Raw genomic sequence first — 5,288 nt, forward strand, 5'->3', positions numbered from 1 at the left:
GCTGGACCAACTGCATTCATGTAATGGGTTAGATGTTGGGCTGATAGTCGCTGGACCAACTGTCATGTAATGCTTATATGTTGGCTGATAGTCGCTGGACCAACTGTCAGTAATGGCTTAGATTTGGGCTGATAGTCGCTGGACCAACTGTCACGTAATGGCTTAGATGTTGGGCTGATAGTCGCTGGACCAACTTGGTCATGTAATGCTTAGATGTTGGGCTGATAGTCGCTGGACCAACTGTCATGTAATGGCTTAGATGTTGGGTCTGATAGTCGCTGGACAACTGTCACGTAATGGCTTAGATTTGGGCTGATAGTCGCTGGACCAACTGTCATGTAATGGCTTAGATGTTGGGCTGATAGTCGCGTGACCAACTGTCATGTAATGCTTAGATGTTTGGGCTGATAGTCGCTGGACCAACTGTCATCTAATGGCTTAGATGTTGGTCTTTCTGCTGATAGTCGCTCGGACACACTGTCACGTAATGGCTTAGATGTTGGGCTGATAGTCGCTGGACCAACTGTCACGTAATGGCTTAGATGTTGGGCTGATAGTCGCTGGACCAACTGTCATGTAATGGCTTAGATTGGCTGATTCGGGCTGATAGTCGCTGGCTCAACTGTCAGCGTAATAGCCTTAGATGTTGGGCTGATATAAGCTGACCAACGGTCACGTAATGGCTTAGATGTTGGCTGATAGTCGCTGGACCAACTCTGGCATGTAATTGGCTTAGATGTTCTGATAGTACGCTGGGACCAACTGCTCACGTAATGGCTTAGATGTTGGGCTGATAGTCGCTGGACCAACTGTCATGTAATGGCTTAGATGTTGGGCTGATAGTCGTGCGACCAAACTGTCATGTAATGGGCTTAGATGTTGGGCTGATAGTCGCTGGACCAACTGTCATGTAATGGCTTTAGATGTGGGCTGATAGTCGCCTGGACCAGCTGTCACGTAATGGCTTAGATGTTGGGCTCGATAGTCGCGCTGGACCAAACTGTCACGTAATGGCTTAGATGTTGCGGCTGATAGTCGCTGGACCAACTGTCAGTAATGGCTTAGATGTTGGGCTGATAGTCGCTGCGCGACCAAACTGTCATGTAATGGCTTAAGATGTGGGCTGATAGTCGCTGGACCAACTGTTCATCGTAATGGCTTAATGTTGGCTGATAGTCGCTGGACCAACTTCACGTAATGGCTTAGATGTTGGGCTGATAGTCGCTGGACCAACTGTCAGTAATGGCTTAGATGTTGGGCTGATAGTCGCTGGACCAATCTGTCACCGTAATGGCTTAGATGTTGGGCTGATAGTCGCTGGACCAACTGTCACTGTAATGGCTTAGATGTTGGCTGATAGTCGGGACCAACTGTCACGTAATGGCTTAGATGTTGGGCTGATAGTCGCTGGACCAACTGTCACGTTAATGGCTTAGATGTTGGCTGATAGTCAGCTGGACCAACTGTCATGTAATGGCTTAGATGTTGGGCTGATAGTCGCTGGACCAACTGTCACTGTACTGAGCTTAGTATGTTGGGGCTGATTAGTCGCTGGACCAACTGTCAACGTAATGGCTTAGATGTTGGGGCTGATAGTCGCTGCGACCAACTGTCATGTAATGGCTATAGATGTTGGGGCTTGATAGTCGCTGGAACCAACTATCATGTAATGGGCTGATAGTCGCTGGACCAAACGTCAGTAATGGCTAAGATGCTTTTTTTAATTAATGTCATTAAATAATTATATTTTGGTTATATTATTAACACTAAAGTCAACTATTGGGTAAATATTCCCTTCATAATAATAAAAACGAAATAAACAATCACCCTCTCGATTACAATCACAGTTGAGTATTAGCTAAGTACTTATCCAGTCCATGGTGATTGTGCTTACTGTACATGTTTATCTATCTTATGACCTTATGTCTTTAATTAAAGTGATGATTGATGTTATTTATCCAACATAGTGAGAAAGGAAGTCAAATATTGTTTTAGATTCATCTTTATGTACACTGCTCAAAAAAATAAAGGGAACACTTAAACAACACAATGTAACTCCAAGTCAATCACACTTCTTCTTGGAGTTACATTGTGTTGTTTAAGTGTTCCCTTTATTTTTTTGAGCAGTGTATATCCTATCCATCCCATGCCGGTTTATTTTCTCTGTGTTTTCTTCCAATGAATTTTCATACCTGTATGTTCTGTGTGTCTGTGTTTGTTTAAACCTTCCGGAGTATTTTCTCTCTCTGAACAGCTCATAGGAGTCTATCTCCTGTTTCTGTAGTGAGGCAGCTTGATGTACCAGTACACCCCCTGAACAGGACACTAGTCTATCTCCTGTTTCTGTAGTGTTAGGCAGCTTGATGTGCCAGTACACCCCCTGAACAGGACACTAGTCTATCTCCTGTTTCTGTAGTGTGNACAGGACACTAGTCTATCTCCTGTTTCTGTAGTGTGAGACAGCTTGATGTACCAGGACACCCCCTGGACAGGACACTAGTCTATCTCCTGTTTCTGTAGTGAGACAGCTTGATGTACCAGTACACCCCCTGGACAGGACACTAGTCTATTTTCTGTAGTGTTAGGCAGCTTGATATACAGTGCCTTCAGAAAGTGTTACAGTCTGAATTCAAAATAGATGTTCCTCTCTCACCCATCTACACATAACATTTTGTATAGGCTTCCTTCTTTTCACTCTGTCATATAGGTTAGTATTGTGGAATAACTACAATGTTGTTGATCCATCCTCAGTTTTCTCCTATCAGAACCATTCAACTCTGTAACTGTTTTAAAAATCACCATTGGCCTCATGGTGAAACCCCTGAGCGGTTTCCTTCCTCTCCAGCAACTGAGTTAGGAAGGACGCCTGTATCTTTGTAGGGGATGGGTGTATTGATACACCATCCAAAGCCTAATATATAACTTAACCATGCTCAAATTAATATTTAAACATCTGTTTTTCTACAAATAGGTGCCCTTCTTTGAGAGGCATTGAACAACCTCCCTGGTCTTTATGGTTGAATCTGTGCTTGAAGTTCACTGCTCGATTGAGGGACCTTACAGATAATTGTATGTGTTGGGGTACAGAGATGAGGTAGTCATTCAAAAATCATGTTAAACACTATTATTGAACACAGAAGGAGTCTATGTAATTCATAATGTCATTAGTTAAGCACATTTCTACTCCTGAACATATTTAGGTTTACCATAACAAAGGGGTTGAATACTAATTGACTCAAGACATTTCAGCTTTTACATTAAATTTTTTTTATTTTTATTCTACATTTAATAAAATTCCACTTTGACATTACGGGGTATTTGTGTGTAGATCAGTGACAGGTAATTCTCAATTTAACACATTTTCATTTCCGGATGTAACAAAACAAAATGTGTATGTTGAGGCAATACTTTCCGTAGCCAAGATTATTTTCCATTTAAAGAGTTATTTAGAAGAAGACAAAAAATAAATATGACCAATTGAACGAAATCTATTGCAGGATAAATACATTTTCAAGAGTTTTCATAGCTGGATTAGGCTATATCTTTACATTTAAAAAAAACAACGTCTGTCAGATTAAACAGAGATTCCAATTCATTTTAATACCACCCCTTGACCTTTAAGAATCTGACTTGGAAATATGGAAGTATAGATTAGCACAAATTGTTTCACCTGAATATAACTCCAAAAACGAAGGATTCATTAGCCTACTCTGTTGTTTATGTTTTGTGGTGCCATAGACGCCTGATAGGGCTCATTGATTAGAGTTGATAAATAAAGCCTGTTCTATGGAATGGCGTGCTTTGAGCGCAATCAGAAAAGTGCAATTTGCACGTGGAAAATGTACACCATATATGATGCGTTTGCTATAGGCCTATTGTTTACGGTTTTTTTTGTTAGTTGACACTTTGAATGTCTCGATAATTTGCAGCTGTTTAAGTCTATCTGGCTCGCGAGTGGCGCAGCGGTCTAAGGCACTGCAGCTCAGTGCTAGAGGTGTCTTTACAGACACCCTGGTTCAAATCCAGGCTGTGTCACAACCTGCCGTGATTGGGAGTCCCATAGGGCGGCACACAATTGGCCCAGTGTCGTCTGGTGTAGGCCTTCATTGCAAATAAGAATTTGTTCTTAACTGACTTGCCTGGTTAAATAAAAATAAAACTATATTTTTTTAAATGACTCGACCACCCAATCTTCTGATTTTAGGGCGAACACTCTAGCCACAAGGCCACTAAGGCCACTGAGATGGTCATTGATCTGTCTGTTTCATGCCTATATAATCTCTCTGTCTGTTTCATGCCTATATAATCTCTCTGTCTGTTTCATGCCTATATAATCTCTCTGTCTGTTTGATTTTAGGGCGAACACTCTAGCCACAAGGCCACTAAGGCCACTGAGATGGTCATTGATCTGTCTGTTCAGCCTGATTAATCTCTCTGTCTTTCATGCCTATATAATCTCTCTGTCTGTTTCATGCCTATAAATCTCTCGTCTGTTTCATGCCTATATAATCTCTCTGTCTGTTTCATGCCTATATAATCTCTCTGTCTGTTTCATGCCTATGTACTCTCTCTGTCTGTTCATGCCTATATAATCTCTCTGTCTGTTTCATGCCTATATAATCTCTTTGTCTGTTTCATGCCTATATAATCTCTCTGTCTGTTTCATGCCTATATAATCTCTCTGTCTGTTTCATGCCTATATAATCTCTCTGTCTGTTTCATGCCTATGTAATCTCTCTGTCTGTTTCATGCCTATATAATCTCTCTGTCTGTTTCATGCCTATGTAATCTCTCTGTCTGTTCATCTTATATAAATCTGCTCTGTCTGTTTCATGCCTATGTAATCTTCTCTGGTCTGTTTCATGCCAAACGTTGTCATACCTATATAATCTCTCTGTCTTTTCATCCTATGATAAATCTCTTCTGTCTAGTTCATGCCTATATAATCTCTCTGTCTGTTTCATGCCTATATAATCTCTGGCCTGTTCTGCCTATATAAATCTCTCTGTCTGTTTCATAAACCCTATATAATCTCTCTGCTGTTTCAGCTATATAATCTCTCTTCGTTTCATGCCTATATAACTCTCTGTCTGTTGCATCCTATAAATCTCTCTTCTGTTTCATGCCTTATAATCTCTCTGTCTGTTTTCATGCCTTATATAATATCTCTGTCTGTTTCATGCTATATAATCTCTCTTGTCTGTTCATGCCTATATAATCTCTCGGTCTTTCATGCCTATGATAATCTCTCTGTCTGTTTCATGCCTATTTATATCTCGTCTGTCGTT

General features: G+C 40.9%; 1 protein-coding gene across 1 annotated transcript in view; it reads left to right on the forward strand.

Annotated features, from left to right (window-relative positions):
* LOC112075059 (sodium- and chloride-dependent GABA transporter 3) overlaps window positions 1-5,288 on the forward strand; it is a gene marked incomplete at its 3' end in the record, with an annotated part of 53,771 nt that overhangs the window by 8,531 nt on the left and 39,952 nt on the right. The gene's annotated exons all lie outside the window — the stretch shown is intronic.

This window comes from Salvelinus sp. IW2-2015, unplaced genomic scaffold (assembly GCF_002910315.2).
Source record: "Salvelinus sp. IW2-2015 unplaced genomic scaffold, ASM291031v2 Un_scaffold2965, whole genome shotgun sequence".
Taxonomy (NCBI): Eukaryota; Metazoa; Chordata; class Actinopteri; order Salmoniformes; family Salmonidae; genus Salvelinus; species Salvelinus sp. IW2-2015.